This window comes from Microtus oregoni, unplaced genomic scaffold, assembly GCF_018167655.1.
Source record: "Microtus oregoni isolate MIOR12 unplaced genomic scaffold, Mior012 000104F_ref0000108, whole genome shotgun sequence".
Lineage (NCBI taxonomy): Eukaryota > Metazoa > Chordata > Mammalia > Rodentia > Cricetidae > Microtus > Microtus oregoni.
The window spans coordinates 1,577,032-1,593,727 of record NW_024544718.1 but is presented as its reverse complement, the minus strand read 5'-3'; the positions used below and the strand labels follow the sequence as shown (position 1 = coordinate 1,593,727).

Sequence of the window (16,696 nt, the reverse complement as noted above, 5' to 3'; positions counted from 1 at the left end):
GGCTTCAATTCCCAAATCCCACATGGCAGTTCACAACTGTCTCTTACTCCAGTTCTGGGGAACCCAGAACCCTCTTCTGGCCTCTTTGGGTACCAAATGTGCATAGGATGTAGCAGGTAAATCCCATACACATAAAATAATAAAATTCAAAATAAAAAAAATTATCCAGAGCTAATGGTGCTTGCAAAGGCAGGTTTGGGTTCTCCTGTCTGCCGAGGGGCACACATGGCTGGTGGGCATGAGGGGAGGACTGGGACAGGAAGAGCTCTTGCCACTGTGGACATCTCTCTATTGTCTTCTGAGCTATTTTGAAAAAAAAATCCCAGAAAGATAAATGAGTCACTTGCAAGCAGATGGCAGCTTAGAGTGTGAGCCATGGTCTTCTTGCCTCCAGTGGCCTGGGTTCTCCAGGACCCAGAGCTACTTGCCCTATCCCAGACCAAGTTACCGTTTCCACGCTGAGTCTTCTAGAGTTGATCCCTTGGTCTTGAACCTCAAGGAGAACCACTTGGTTAGCAGTTTAGGTCAAGTAGATCCTCCTTCTACCTGGCTCTGTTTTTGTCCCTTCAGCCCAGGACCTGCCTACTGGCCAACTCGCTGTCACATCCCAGTTTTATTTCTGGGCCTTTGCCATACCCCTCCCCCTCTCAACGCTGCTGTATCAACATCCTTAAATGATTACCAGCTGGTTCTAGTCATATCCCTCCCTAGAGCCATGACAAGAGGGCAGGCCTTTCTTCATTTGGCTCCCTTGGGTATTAACCTTTGGCTAGCAGGCTGGCTGAGTCTTCAGTGCCAAGAAGAAGCCAACGCCCTAAAAGATAATGAGACATAGCCTTTTAGAGGAGTTGAATTTCTCAGTGGGAAGCTTGGGCTACCTCCAGCACTCTTTTCTGGATCAACACTCTGAAGATGTGCTCAAGGAAGGGTTCAACTGGCAAATGACTCCTTTGCTTGCCTACAATGGAACCCTTGGCAAATTAAGGCTCCTCACCACTGTGTGTAACCTTCCCCTTTTATATCAGATAAGGGTGGATTAATGGGAAGTATGGGGGTTGGAGAAATGGGTCAGTGGTTAAGAACACTGGCTGTTTATCCAGAGGATCCAGGTTCAATTCTCTCACTCCCATGGTAGTTCACAACTATTTGTAACTCTAGTTCTGAGGAATCTGATACCTTATTCTGGTCTCTGCACCAGGCACACACTTGCTACATAGATAGACATGCTGATAAAAACACCCATACACATAAATTTTTAAAAATTAAAAATATGGGCTTTGACAACAGGCTGCGTGGGTTCACACCCCACTGTTATCTCGTGCCAGCTAGGTGACCCTGGGCAAAAATACTGTGTCTCTCAAAGCTTTCTTTCTTCACCTGAGAAGAGCAATAGGACCTCTTTCAGAGTCTTTAACTTTAAAACAGTTCCTGGCATAGACCACTCAACATTAGCCCATCTTGTGATATTATTATAGGTGGTAGTTCAAAGAGCCATGCGGACAGGGACCGCACCTTTCTCTCTGAGCTCTGAGCAGCCACAACCATCCAGTCACCGAAAGGACACTCAGTACATGCCAGAGAAAAACATAGTCAGCTGGAACTGCCACTTGCCTGCAACCATCTCAGATAGGGACCTGGGTGAGTCCGAGACTAAAACATACAAGTAAGCTTCAGAAACATCCTGCCCTCTTCCTGGGGGCTTGAACTCTGCCTTCCACAGGCCAATCGGTCCATTGGGCAATCCAAGAGAACCCATGGGCACTCTGCTTAAAAAGGCAATCAGGAACTGGGGGTGCAGCTCAGTGGTGTATATGCATGGGCCTAGCATGCACAAGGCCCTGAGTTTAATCCCCAGTAACACACATGGACACGCATAGGCCAATGGTAATCAGTTGGTGGGCCTAGTGTCTTACATAGGCTATGTCCTGGGTAGTGTGTGGCTTGGATGATAGAAGCCAAGCTACAAAGCACCAATACAGGAGAAAGCCATAGCCCCAGGAGTCAGATTGACCTGGATTTGAATCCCAGTTGTCATTTTCTTAATGGCTATACTATAGAACCACAACAAAATCATAAATCTCTCTTAGCTTCAGCTTCCTGACTTGGGACATGAGGTTGAGAGCCCCCCTTTTTTTTGTAAGGGTGCAACAAGAAAAATCATGCCAGGCATGCAGTGTTGTGCTAACACAAACTGGCACCAAGGTAGTCACTAGCATTCCTGCCGTGCCCTAGGTTATAAAAGGGGCGGGGCGGGTGAATACTGCTTAGAGAGAGGTAAGGCACTGGTGAGGACCCTTGTGCCCATAGGGGCTTCCAGATGGTGAGTCGGAGCAAGGCTCCAGGCCAAGGGGCCACAACCAGGGCTCCTAGTCACCCATCCCCTATGCCTTGGCATGACAAGGTTCCTGGCCTCCTGCCACAGCCAACTATGTAAATAAACCAGCTTTTTGCTGGCTGGGAGTGAGACTGCCCTAAGTGACATTTCAAATTAGTTCTGCTATATTGGGCTTGAGCTCTGAAGAGCCTGGGCATTTTTCCTCCCTGGCTCATCCCTTTCTCCGGGTGGTGAGAGCTCTTAAAGCGCACCCGGTGTGGGCAGAGGGCCAGAGCGGGTGGGGGTGGGCTGTCTGAGGTGACCTGCTGAAGCACTTTACCAGGCCTGGGGCCACAGCCTCCCTTCCCAGAGAGGTCAGTAGCTTTGCATCAGGGTACCCCCCCCCCACACACTAACCCTCCACAGCTGCCATAGCAACCTCGTCTCCTCACACAGGGCTCACACACCAGCTGGCAAGAATGCTGAACGGAAGGAGGGCTGTGTGGTTGGCTGAGGAGAGAGAGCTGGGCACTGGAGGGGGCGCACAAAGGTGGGCCAGCTGTGACCTGGCAGTGCTGAGAGGGAGATATGCTGGCCACATGGCCTGCCTGTCTCTGGGACCGTGCCAGATGAGACCATGATAGGAGAAGGAGCTAGGGTCAGGAACACACACCACCGTCTTCTTGGCAAGGCTTTCTGGCTTCTGGGTGGAGCTGAGGGCAGAGGGCACTTGATTCAGCCCCTTTCTTTCTGGGCAAGTTGCTTTACTTACCACACTTGGCTGCAGGTTCAAGGTCTGCGAGAGTGGAAAAGAACTCAGACTACGGAGCTGGGAAGGACTGAGGTACGATGATGGCTCTCACACTTTGGTTGAGGCTCATTGCCAAGCCTAGGTTGCCTCCTCTGTGGGGATACTAGTGACTCCTAGGAGCTTACTAAGAACAAATCAATGATGCTTGCAAAACACCCAAGGCCTGGGCATAGCAAGAACTCACTATGTGGCATCTGCTATTATTATTACTGCTGTTCTTCTTAGTATATTATGTACAGTGATGGTTTGGGTGCTTGTGTCCCTATTTGGCTGAGAGATGCTAGAGGGCAGGGGCTGAGATTAATCCTCTTTCAACCCCCAGAAGTTGCAGACTGGGCCTGGAACCAGGGCAGAGTCTGGAGTGGGAGTAGGAGAAGGAGAGTCGGATGCACACTGGAGTGCCTTGTGCTAAGTATCTTCAAAAGTGCCTTGCAGGGGCTGGAGAGATGGCTCAGTGGTTAAGAGCATTGCCTGCTCTTCCAGAGGTCCTGACTTCAATTCCCGGCAACCATATGGTGGCTCACAATCATCTGTAATGAGGTCTGGTGCCCTCTTCTGGCCAGCAGACATACACAGAGACAGAATATTGTATGCATAATAAATAAATAAATAAATAATAAAAACAAAACAAAACAAAAGTGCCTTGCAGTTTGGACACTCTGTACTCTTAATTCTATAAGTTCTGGAGAAAGATGGTCCCAGGAGCGTGTGGGTCTTGAGAACCTTTCTACAGAAGCCATTCCAGCCAATAAGTCAACAACATTTTTACAATCTAAGCCCACCCAGGATCCTGAAAAGAAAGAAAGAAAGAAAGAAGCCAAAGGTATCATGTCAGCCAGTGGGAGCAACCTGCCTGCAAGATCAACTACCTGGAAATGGATCTAACCTTGGGGCTGCAGAAAGACACCATACACACAAGTCCTGGAAATCTTCAGGGAATCTGCCAGTCAGCCCGTACCAAAATGGGAGAAACAGGCTGGGGCTCATATGATCCAGAGAATGTCACCTGCAGGAAGGAACACCACCAGCTCTGGCAAGTGCTTTGTAATAGCAAGAGCACCCCCAAAACACAGACGTCTCAAGATTCGGGGCTGGTCATAGGACCCTGCTCACATGGGGCCAGTGAGCATACAGCCCCAAGGCGATGGCCTTTGAGCTGATGTAATAGGAGCTCTTGTCAAAGCAGCCTTAGGCCCTCCTGCTGCAGATTGCCTAGACCCAGGATTCCTGAGTGCCCTCCATCACAGTCAGTCAAGTCCACTAGCCAGAAACACAAGATTGAGCAAGAGACCCCATGACTGGTTAGAGGGGAGGGTGATGGCACAGGAGGCTGTAAATAGAGCCTGCCAGCCAGTGTTTGAGGGGTGGCTGCAACATGCGCAAGCTCTCTAACGGCTTAATCGGCCACAGACAAGTATTACTGGGAGAAAGCATCCCAGGACTTTGAAGATTGCCAATAGAAACCAAACCAAGGGGGTTTCCCAGGCCACAGAATCTTAGCCCACTACGGAAAAGCTACTCGGAGTCCAGGAAAAATGAACATAGCTCCTCACCCTGTCAACTGTCATACAAGCCTTGGGAATCTGGCAGGAGTTAGGGAGAAAGAGTGTGGGGTTGATGGCAGGAGCCAGGCTGCTCGCTGTTGGGAGTGGAATGTACTTACGGTTAAGCAAGGGGGAGCTGGACTAATCCCCGTGTCAGTGCATTTGAGTGGGAGAATAGACACAAATTTGAACTAAGGTAGCTTCATAGAGCTCCAGACTTCATAGAGCTGCAGAGAACTTACAGATGGGCGTTCATCCATTGGAAGGATATCCACATACACCTCTGTGCTCTGACCTCAGGAGTCAGTAGGCTCCTGTCGAACCAGACATGCTCAGAGCCCTGGCCTTGCTTCTTAATACCATCGTCCAATAAAAGGAATCAATCTCTGTGCAGGAGAGCTCGATCCCAGGGCGGAGGCAGGGAATATACAAAATGAGCCTGAAGTGTTCTGTGGTACCAGAAATGAAGGAAGTGCTCAAAACAACAACAAAAGAAAAAAAAAACAGAAAGCCACTGTGATGGGGATACGGCCAAGGGAAGTAGGGACCAGCTGCAAAAACTTCCAACAGTCAAACTAGAAGAGTTTGAGCAACAAAATAAATAATGCAGTATTGGCTATTAACCCAAAGTATACAGAAAATTTCCATGAGTCTATAGTGATATAAATAAACAATTAAATAAATAAATAAACAGAGGAGAAGAGGCAATTCCCTGGAGCAGAAGAATTGCAAATAATTTATGCAGCACTTCCTCGCACAAGGAGGGGAGCACATCATCCCTTTCCCCATCCCTTAAGTGGTGGCAGGGCCGAGTGACTTCCTTCCAAAGAGTGGCTCATGAAAAAGGAAAAAGAAAGAGTAACGTTAGAGTGGAGAATCCACTACACACTCCCCCTGTCAGGTGGCCAAGTTCAATGTCTAGAGCAAGAGGTCTCACTGACAAGGTTATATCCTTGACGTGTTGCGTCAAGAATGGAACCTGACCTCGGTGTGTGGTCTTCCTCCCTGAAACATCTAACTCCAATCTATCCCTGAGGAAAAGAGCAGACACATTCCACTTGAGGGACATGGTACCAAATACCTGAGCACTACTCCTCAGTACTGGCAGGGTGAGTCCAAGAAATTGCCCACGCAGAGAGGAGCCTAAGAAGACATAATTACTAGTCATAACTCTACCAGCCTTGTGGGGGAGGATAAAGGGCAATACGTAAAAACCAAGAATGTCGAGCAGTAATTAGCAATAATGTGTAAATTTTGGTTTATTAATTCTGACAAGCACATCATCCTAATAGTGCAAGATGTTAAGAGCAAAGAAAGCTTGCAACAGATTATGGGGGAAACTCCGTACAGTTGTTCTCTCTCAGAGGCTTCGCCGTGTGAGGTTTCAGTTTCCTAATCAACTCCAAATATATCCATGGAAAGTTCTAAAAATAAACAATTCGTCAGCTTTATATTGCTTACTGTTTGGAGTAGCATGATGAAATCTTGAGCCATCCTGCCCCGTTCTGCTGGAGATGTGAGTCTTCCCTTTACCCCCGGGTCTGCACACTGCATATGCTACCCGCGCATCAGTCATCGCCTGGTAGCTGGCTTGGCTATTAGATCTACTGTGTTCTCATGATACTTATGGCAAAGGAACCCTTATTTCATGGAGCAGCGGCTCCGAAGTGTAAGCGTAGTGATGGTGGCATTTCAAATATGCCAAAGAAGACCCTGAAAGTGCTTCTTTAAGTGAGGTGAAAAGTTCTGAGCATATCATTTGGGTTCAGTAGTGGCCATGGTTCCAGGCATCCACTGAGAGTGTTAATGGATGAGTACTATACTCCTTTTAATTTTCTATAAGTAATTCTAAAGCAGTTTATTTAAGTAAAAGGAGCATGAATTTTCAGGTTTGAATCCTGTTTCCACTTGTCCTGACTCTAAGGCTCTAGGGAAGACATTAGCCTTTCTGAGCATACTTATGCAAAATGAGAGGAATAATTTCTCCTTAGACCCTTCCAGGAGAGTCAGAGGCGGTTTAAAGCAATGTGCCTCCCCCTTCCCCCCCCCGACACACACACACACACACACACACACACACACACACACACACAGAAGGAGAGCTATCCAGTTCATGCTAATTTCCTTCCTCTCTAAATACTCATAGACCCCCATGTGAAAGAGATGTATCATCTAAAGCTAAGAGAAGCGAGGGCCTTGCTCGAGGTCATGTGACTAGAACACAGAGGGACCAAGAAGCCATGTTTCCTCTAGGGCTCTATGCCTATTAGCAAAGCTTGGGCCTCAGTGGGACTGTTTGAGCTTCAGTGAGAAAGGAGCTCACTGTCTACCTTGTGGCCTCAGAGCCCCAGAGAGGAGGTCAATTCCTCTGAGAGATGAAAAGGCGGTACTGCAGAGCGGGTAGCAGTGGCCTTCAGGAACAGACTGCCATCAGATTCAAGTGTCAGTTCCACTTTGCCACTGAGTGACTTGAGTATGTCGTTTGACATCTTTGAATAACGCATAAAATGGACATTGATAACAGTACAGATCTTCCCGCCTCATTGTTGTGAGGGTTAAATGAGTTCATCCACAGACAGAAGTGTTTAGAATTGTACCTGGTACATAGTAAGTGCTCAGGTAAACCCTAGCTGGAAATACCTGCAGGGCAAAGGTTTCAAGTTCAGGATTCCTAACGGCCCTTTTGAGTCCTCCGTTACAGTTGATGGACCAAAGGGATGCTCCTTGCTTTAAAAATACCTAAGGGGGTTTGCATAAAATCATAATACCCTTTAGTAGAATTAGTGAGTGTTCCCTTGCAAGCCTGCATCTCCAGGAAGCTTCGAAACCATCAACATCATTCTAGAAAGGCGAAGAGGGTGCCTAGAGCTTCCTCTGCAAACCAGTGGCTGAGTCAAATGCAGAGCCCCCATTTTCTTGGCCCACCTTCCTGCTGCTCTACCAAGCTGCAGCTGGGAGTCTTGAGGAGGGCTTTCATTGTTGCCAAGTGTGTGCCAGGTGCCAGAGGGAAACAGAAACATGCACACACACACACACACACACACACACACACACACACACCCCGCCTCTGCTTTCAGGCTTTAAAGTGTGCTTCTCATATGTACTCAGAGAAAGAGGACAAAAAATGAATATACAAAAATGCTGGCTTGGGGGTTCCTGCTTGGTTGCACAGAGACTGTCATCAGCACTGGGGGAATCAGTTCTTGAGCTGGGCTGTCAAGGCAGGGAGCTCAATGCATACCGAGAACACAGGATGGAACATTTGGCTGGTCATGCAGTCATGGTGGAGGTCGTTGGCAGTGTACTGGTAAAAGAGCTTTTCCGGAAGCCAGAGGAAGCAGAGTCCTCACTTGTCCTGCTTGCTAATTTCCCACATTTGGGCCATCTTGCTCTACCAATGGCGTAACACCAACAGCAGGCTCTCCACCCCAGCACAATGGAACCTACAGATGAGAAGAGGTTGTTAACATGGCAGCTGGAGCTGGGCCTTGTGGGCAACAGGCTATGAGGATGGAAAGCTAGCTGACTAGGGTGAGGCTAGCTCAGCAAGCAGCTGGGTGCCAGCCCACAGGTCACACGTGCATTCCAAGGTTAGCTATTGAGCTGTGCTTTTTACTGGGCTCTCTGCCAGACATTTAACAAGCATTAGTTCATTTAATCCTTACAGCAGTTTCAAGACCTGGTCGCTCACTCATTGATGCGAACATCTGCCATCTGCCTGCATAACAAGTCTACACTGAGGCCCTACTATGTGCCAAACACTGTCTGAGGTACACTTACGATGAAAACAGTCATCAACTTCACGGATCTTCGGCGTAAGTGAAAGGAAATAGTCAATAAACACATTTTAAAATGGAATGAAAAATAATTGCCAACTGTGGTATTTGGAAGGCACCCAAAAGAATACTGAGTTGAAAACAAAAAAAATGGTACTGCTCTTTAAGGAAATATGTCTCTGAGGAGGTAATACTGAAGAAGCAAAAGGGATCTAGGCCTGGTGGTATAGGCCTGGAGTCCCGGTGACTTGGGGAGCTGAAACAGGAGGATGGAAAGTTTGAGGCCTGCCTGGGTTACAGAGTGACCACAAGGCTAGCCTAGGTAGCACAGGAAAAGGCTGAGGCTCGGTGATTCTACTCTTACTACTCACTCAATGCCTTGGATTTCACCTCTAGTACGACGCCGAAAAATGAGGAGTCAGCCATAGCAATAGTTAGAGCCAGGGCAGTGAAGGGGCAGGAACAGCAAGTATGAAGGTTCTGGTGCGGAAACAAGTTGAGTAACTTTCAAGTTAAGCTAAGAAAACAGAAGCCGTAGATCTCAGCAAGTAGAGTAGCGTAGCCTACAATGAGTTCCAAGTAGCAGACAGGGGCCTAATCATGTCTGCTTTGTGGAGAGAACTGCAAGGGCATGGTCAGAGGAATATTACAAGATCTGTTTAACCACAGGATGAAGAATAGACGACAGAGGAGCAAGGAGACTCACAAGGAAGCCAGCGAAGAGGGTATAGCCAGGTAAGATCTGGGATGCCAGGCTCAGAATGGGGGCAGTAAAGACCTATTATGGCAAAGGGGGTTATGTCTAAGAGCACACATTAAAAATATGTCAGGACAGAACCAAATTCAGATCCAAACCTAAACTCCTTTGCTTGCCCCTAGCAGACTCATGGGGAAAAAAAAAAGTAAACTGGGAATCTCAAGCCTAGGTACCTTTCTTACAGAAATGACAGACAGAAGAGGGACGCCACGCTCTATAGACATCACTTTTAAGGCAAGGTATAGCAACATACAGCCTTGGCTGGCCTGGAACGCATCTTCCTTTGCCTTGACTCTCCTGAAATCCCGGTCTACTCTATCTACTTCTTGTCCTTAAATGATGGGCCACTCAGGTGTCTATAGACTTCCAGGCAACTCCTTGAGGGCAGGGGTCGGAGTCATGTGGGAAGGAGTCTTGGGGTGTGGTGGAGATGGGGATCCAAAGGATGACCAACTCTCCTAGATACTGTATCAGCGTTGGCTGTGGCCAGTTTGGTTCACTCTGGAAAACCTCTCTTGCCCCTAAGCTGCCCCCACAGCATCTGTACACTTGGCTTCCAGAGAAACAGTCGTAGCCAAACAATGCCATGGCCTTAGCACTGAATCCATCTCAGCACCTCTGCCTCCCTGGGCTTGCCTTTAATAGATCTCACTTTCCCCATCTACGAATTGGGACCATGACGAGTTCTTACCTCATGATGAGGAACAAATGAGACGGGGCAGAGAACATGGCTGAGGCAGCCCCTTGCACCCAATAGCTTCTCCAGGAGATTCCTTCCAGGATATCAGGTAGATGAAAAGTTAAGAGCCAAGGAGCCTGCTTAAGAAGGAGGGAGGGGTGAATGGGGTCCCTTTCCTGCCCCTTCCCCACCTGCCTTCCACTCTCCCCGCCCCCCCCACCATCTTCTCGGTCTAAAACACCTGGGAGTTGCCTAATTAGAACTAATTAGCTTCTCCTGCAGTCAAACTCTAAGGCAGGGAAGGCTCTGTAGCTCAGGACTCTGACAGCAATCATGTTAAGCAGATATTTATTTATCCCTTTATTAAGCAAGCCAATTAGCATGTACGATCTCCAAAGCTGATCTGTAGGCCTGGGAGGAGAGCATGTGCTGTCAAGACTCGAAGGTTCTACTTGGGACTCTTTTGTGTCTTGTTACCCCATAACTTTTCCAAAAGCCAGATCATGGGATGGCAAGTTTGGGGAGAATCACTGGGCATGGGGAAGAGACTGGAGACCGGGGCCCAGACCAGCTTGCCTGGGGTCACACCATGGGATGCACGTGACTCCTGAGATGGCAGGAGACATAAGGAGTCCTGCAAGAGTTGTTGCTCTCTAGTGAGGACGCATGGGACGTTGAAGGCGAGTGGTCAGGAGGGACCTCACAACTGGAGACATTGCATGCAGAAGGACATTCTGCCAAAGCACTGGAGCCAAGCTACAGAAGTAGGGAAGTACATGGCAGATTTGGGTAACTGAAGCCTGTCCTTTATTCGATGAGTATCCTGGCAGTGATAAATTGTCCAAAGATCTCCAAGAGGCTAGAACTGCATGCTGAAGGCTGAGATTCAGCTGGCCAAGGTCAGCCTATGACCACAGGTAGGAAGGAAGATGGCTAGCAGCAGGTAGCAGGGAGGATGCTAGCTTCCATGTTGGGAGCGTATGGATCTAGAGCCCAGAGCAGGGAAGGTAATGCCAAAGGCATTACAAGGCCAGGGAAAACTGTACCCCCACCAGCCACTTAAGCCAGCCTCCGTGCACACTGGCACGAGCCAGGGCAGGCAACATGCCCTTGAGATGCTCCCAAGTGAATTAGGCAAGCAAACATGCTAGAGAAAGGCTTGCCGGGGCTGGCATGACTCAATGGTAGAATACTTGCCTAGCGTGCACAAGGCCCTAGGGTTCCATCCCTAGCACCGCCGTGTATAATTATGACGTATGGCCATCCAATGTAGTAATAACTGGGATGAATAAGAGTTCCTGACTAAAGGAAAGAGGCCCAGAGATGTGACTAGGGTTGAGTTTTTTATGATTTTTAGTGTCTGCACTTTTTGGTTTATTTATCACTTCCATGCAATGTGTAAGGAGCTTTGTTTTTACTTTTGAGACAGGGTTTTAGTATGCAGCCCAAACTAGCCTTGAACTACCCCTGAAGCACTAAGGCTGAAGGCATATGCCATGATGCCCTGCAAATGTGTATGTTTTGATTCCTCCCAGTAACTCTGTGGAGCAGAGAGTATTAGCACTAGTTTACAGATAGCAGAAACCAAGACTGCACAGTACAGCGACAGCTAGTGCCACGGGCTAAAGTATGTACCTTCCTTCCGCTGTAGCTCTCTGACTTACTAGGTGGATCCTGAACAAGAGGCCCAGCCTCATGGAGCCTCCGTCAACTCCCCTTCCCATGAAATAAGGATCATGCCTCTATCAGGTTCACTCAACGAATCAGTATAGAGCCTCTAGTTACAACCCATAAATGTTAATTTACTTACTCCCTGCCCACAAATGACTTTCTCTAGCTCATACAACTTGCCAAGACTCAAATCCAGACTCTGGGTTAAAAATTCACAGTGGAGGGAAAGCCAAACACCCGGGCCTTGACTGTATAAAGAGCCAGCCTATGCTTTGTCACCTCCAAGGGACAGTAGGGAGAGAGCAGCTGGACTGACTCAGTCTGACAGCAAGGAGGATGGCGGCTAGACAAGGTCGTGAATCATCAACCGGAAGAGCTGTGGCTTTGGGAACCTGGGATCTCTAAGACAGGAATAACCCCAATGAGTGTGACGGGGTGAGGTTGCCCTATCCAGAGAAATAGGGAACAATGACATCACCTAGGCTGCAGACTGGAAAGAGCCCAAATAGGTCATCTGGTCCAGGGCCTCTGGGCAGAACTGTTCTAGAAGCAGACGCGTAAAGACTTCCCTACAAGGTCTCCAGGGAAAGGAATTCCTCAGCTTTCCTTGGTCATTCAAGAATTCCCTTTCCCAGCTCCCTACAAGAACCTTCCTTTTTTATTTTTGTGTTTTGGCTAGTTGCCCCTGCTGCCACCTCAGCTCTCTATGGCAGAGTTACAAAGCTGCTGGGTCACTTTGGGCCACTCAGCTCACCAAGCAGAAAGGTATGAAAGCAGCTTCCATTTGCCAAATCCTAAGGGTCACTTTCAAAGTCACCAGCTCAGACCCTCCACAATGGGTCCCACCCAGCTCCCTGGGCTCAACTCCCTTCACTACTTCCGGCCTGGCAGGCTTGGCTGGCTGGCTCTCAGCCCACCACAGCCCGCCCCTTCCAGGCCTACAGGACCCTGGAAGCAGAGTCCTCAGAGGAGCCAGCCCTGACTCTTCCCAAAAAACCTCTCTCCTCCCCCATCCCGTTTTGTGCTTACTTTGCTTTCTGATCTGGATGACAGCGTAGTATTGGGTTGTGGGCCAAAAAATGGTTGAAAGCTGCCAATTTCATATGGTTCAGCCAAACAGTTGGTCTGTTTCGGCTCCTCAGCTGTAAGGACAGTACTGGGCTAATCTCCACGCCCCTCCACACCCCTCCACACCCCTCTACAACCCTCCACACCCATCGCCTCCCTGGAACATTGCCTTACAAACTAAAGGAGCCAGCATGTGTGTATTGAATTCTTTGACTGGGCAGGATAATATCTGGGTGGAGTTCCATTCACACATTTTTGTCTCAGCTCCTACTCAGGAGCACAGTATAAGGAGAGTCCTCTTCTCTCCTCATTTGTGAAATGGGGAAACTGATGTACTTGAGCTGTTCAAAAGACTGAAGTATTTGAACAGGGCCAGGCGGCCACCATGAGCTTACCAAACATGGGTGGACTTGGGCTGAACTGAGAGACAACACCAAGGGCTCACGGAAAATGCACGCATTGTACCAGGCTTCCTCAATGATCTTCCAGCCCCATTTTCTTCAGGTCTTTGGTGAATCTGTTATTGATCTGGAACTGGGGAGGTCATTAGACCGGCTGTCTCACCACTGGCCACTGCCCTTCCTCATGTCTCTTCTGGCTCCTCTTGTATACCACAGAGCTTTCTGGGGGGCGGGGGGATATTTCTGGGCCGTGGATGTTCAGGGTCCAACCAAAGGCTGGTCACTAAAGCTGCTTCTTGACCTAAGTAAGAAGGTGTTCTTCACCCACGTTCTCCTCCATGAAGCAGAGGGACTCATATTTTCTAGCGTCATCTTTCCCCAGAGGTGCCCATGGGGTTGGTGCTAGCAGATTATAAGTAGCACACAAATAAACTTTCTTATGGCACAAGTGACTGACTTAGGTTTTGTGTGCTGGGACTGGAGCCCAGGGCCTTGCATACACTAGGCAGACATTCTGCAAGTGAGCCACAGCCTCAGCTGGACATACTCACTTAAAGGTTTATTAGGAACACAACAGAACCAGCAGAAATTATGTAATAGACCGTGTTGCACAGTTTGACACAGAGGCAAGCCTTACAGGTATGTGTTCTCCCAAAGCAAACCCATTCAAAGAAAAATAGCTGCCAGTCAATTAAACAAGGGTAGAAAGATTGCCAAGGGTCATAATGATGGGATATGAGCAAAGCTTTCCCCAGTGTCCTGAAACTACCAGCCATAGGACAACGCGGGAACATCCATTGTAGGGGATCTGCACATGCAGGGAGAAACTGAGGCAGGAGAACTTAGAAACTTCAGTGAACAGGGGGTGATAGACCAGCCCAATCACATTCAAGAAAGTTCCTTCTGTGGTCAGGATCAGAATGGAATCCCCAAGAGAAGAAGGACTTCACTTCACTTGTATGTACAAATATATATATATATATCTTCATCACTTAGCAAAGTGCTGGCTGCATAATAACTGCTCGATAAATACTGGTTATATGAATACATGAGCATGAGTTTTGGAGGCCCAGTGAGAAGCATAATTCCCATTGGCAGATGTCACTGTGAAGATTATATGAAGTATCTCGGAGCATGTCACTTTGGGCTGGGCATACAGCTGACTCTGAGTCACTGAGTGGCACTGTTGTTGCTGTAGTCCTTGGAAGGAGTAAGGAGACAGCAAGGCACATCAAGAGGCCTCCCAAGGTACCAACCCTCCAGCTTGCAGCTCAACAGCAAAGCCCAGGGCCTTCTAGGCCGGCACACATACCTGTACCCTTGTTCATGCTACCAGGGCCAGAAGCACTTGGGCATCAGGCTGAAGTCCAGGCCTGCCTTGTCTCTCTGAGATCTCCCTTTTCAAAAGTCTGAGGTAGGCCCCAGAGGCAGGCTGCCAGTAGCAGGCAGTTTCACACTTGCTCCTCTGTCAGATTCCCTAGTGGAATTCGGCTTCTCCTACCACATTACAGGGCTAGCACTGGTGTGACCAGAGCAAAGGATAGGCCATCCCAGGCTCTATAGAAAGAAGCTCTGAAGGAAGGAGGTGGGGGAGGGGCGCAGAGCCCTCATTTGGGGAAGCCAACACCAGCAGACCGCTGCAGAGGCTGCAGAGGTGGGGGGGGAGGTGGAAAAACCTCCTGCGGCCCCAGGAGCACAAGAGGGGTCTGTTTCTGTAGTTAATGCAACAGGTCCTTCTTGGGGTGTGAGGTCTGGCTGTTTCAGGGCATGCAGAACCCGAGAGGGGCCAGCTCCCATAGAGAAAGGGGCTGTGTGCAGCTACTGTTAACAGGTCCCCCTCATTACAGATGCGAGCAGGGTCGAGAATGGGAGAGCTAGTTCAGAGGTCCCCAAACCTGGCTACATCTGAACCCCCCCCCAGGGACATGTTAAACATACAGGCTTTCGTGGCGAGAGGCTGCTTGTGATTCTGCCAAACTGGTAAACCACTGCTAGAATTCAGACTGTTTAAATGAGATATAATTCGCATATCATCAAATTTCCCCCTTTAAAGTATACAATTGAAAAAAGACTGGAGACAGAGTTCAGTCGCAGAGCGCTCGCCTAACTCATGCAAGGCCCTAGGTTCAAGCCCGGGAGCAAAAATAATACTTAATCTGTTTTGTTGTGTTGTATTTTAACTATAGGCAACTCTCACGACTGCTGAATTTCAGAGTGTTTGCATTGCTTCTAGGAACTAAATTTCATTCCCTTTGCCCATAGACCCTATTAACCATTGGCCTATTTGCTATTGTTATACATTTGCTGTTCTGAACACTTCATATAAATGGAATTATATATGTATATATTATATATGTATTTTATATATATATAGATACACACATATATGCCCGTTTGTATGTTAGTATAATGTTTTCAAGGTTCATGAATACTGTAGCCTGGATTAGTGGTGCTTCATTCCTTTCTAATTATAAATAATATTCTACTGTGTGAAAATACAGTATTTTGCTGTCCATCAATCAGTTGACAAGATTTTGGGTTCACTTCTATCTTTGGGTTATTATAAATAATGTTGCTACGAGGCTTCATGTGTAAGCCTGTACATCATTTTTTTGGGGGAGGGGTACTGTTGTTTGTTTCTGTTTGGTTTTGATTGAGACAGGGTCTCGCTGTGTACTGACTGGTACAGAATTCAATTTGTAGACCAGGAAAATGGCCTTGAACTCATGAAGACCCACACACCTCTGCCTCACCAGAGGCAGATTAAAGGTATGTGACAGAGCATCTAGTCGCTCTTAGTTTTGGGAGACAGGTTTGTACGGTGTAGCCAATGCTGGTCTCAAGCCTGCAATCATCCTGATAGTGCTTGCACAGTTCGGGAATTACAGGTGGGTGGCAACATGCCTAGCCCTAGGTTTAATATTTTGAACTGTTTCCACACTGACTGTACCACCCTGTATTTCAACTAACAATGCACAAACATTCATTTTTTTCTGCATCCTCAATAAGTTATTACTTTCCGGGTTTTGATTTTTATTTTATTTTAGTGTGGCAGTGGATGTGAGCTGGGATCTCAGCAATAGTTTTTGTTGTTGCTGTTGCTATTGTTGTGCGTGTGTGCGTGTGTACGTGTGTGTGTGTGTGTGTTCATATGGACTCCAGGGAGGGACCTCAGGTTGTCAGATTGACAGCCAGTGTACCCACAAACCCATCTCACTGACCCCCCTCACTGTAGTTTTGATTTGCATTTCCTTAAGGAACGTATGCATCTTTCTGTGATAATGGGAATTTATACCTCTTCTTTGGAAAGTATCTCTCCAAATTATTCTTACTTGTTTTGAAAGGTTGGATTATCTTTTTATTCTTGAATTGTCAGAGTGTTCTGTAGATTCCAAATACTGGACTCTTAGCTGATAATGTGATCACTAAATGTTTCCCCCATTCGGTTGCTGGTTGCTGTCTTGACTTCCTTAATCCCCCTTTTTACAGATGGAGAAACTGAGGCTCAGAGAGCAAAGGGACTTGCTGGCACCACATTCAGTGAAGCCAGTAGCAAACAGCCACCTAGTCCACACCCTAGGGGCACAAGGAGGTATGCAGGAAGGTAGGCAAAGCAGCAGCAGGGATAATCCAAACCAGCACCTAGTCCACCCGTTCCTCAGTTGGCCTTTGGAG

The 16,696-nt window shown here is 47.9% G+C and overlaps 1 long non-coding RNA gene across 1 annotated transcript; it reads right to left on the bottom strand.

Annotated features, from left to right (window-relative positions):
• Positions 1-5,963: 5,963 nt before the first annotated feature.
• LOC121443287 lies at positions 5,964-12,694 on the bottom strand. The gene is made up of 4 exons (XR_005973649.1): positions 12,582-12,694; positions 9,894-10,018; positions 7,911-8,112; positions 5,964-6,093 (listed from the first exon to the last, which is right to left on the bottom strand). It is a non-coding gene; the product is annotated as an uncharacterized LOC121443287 (long non-coding RNA).
• Positions 12,695-16,696: the final 4,002 nt, after the last annotated feature.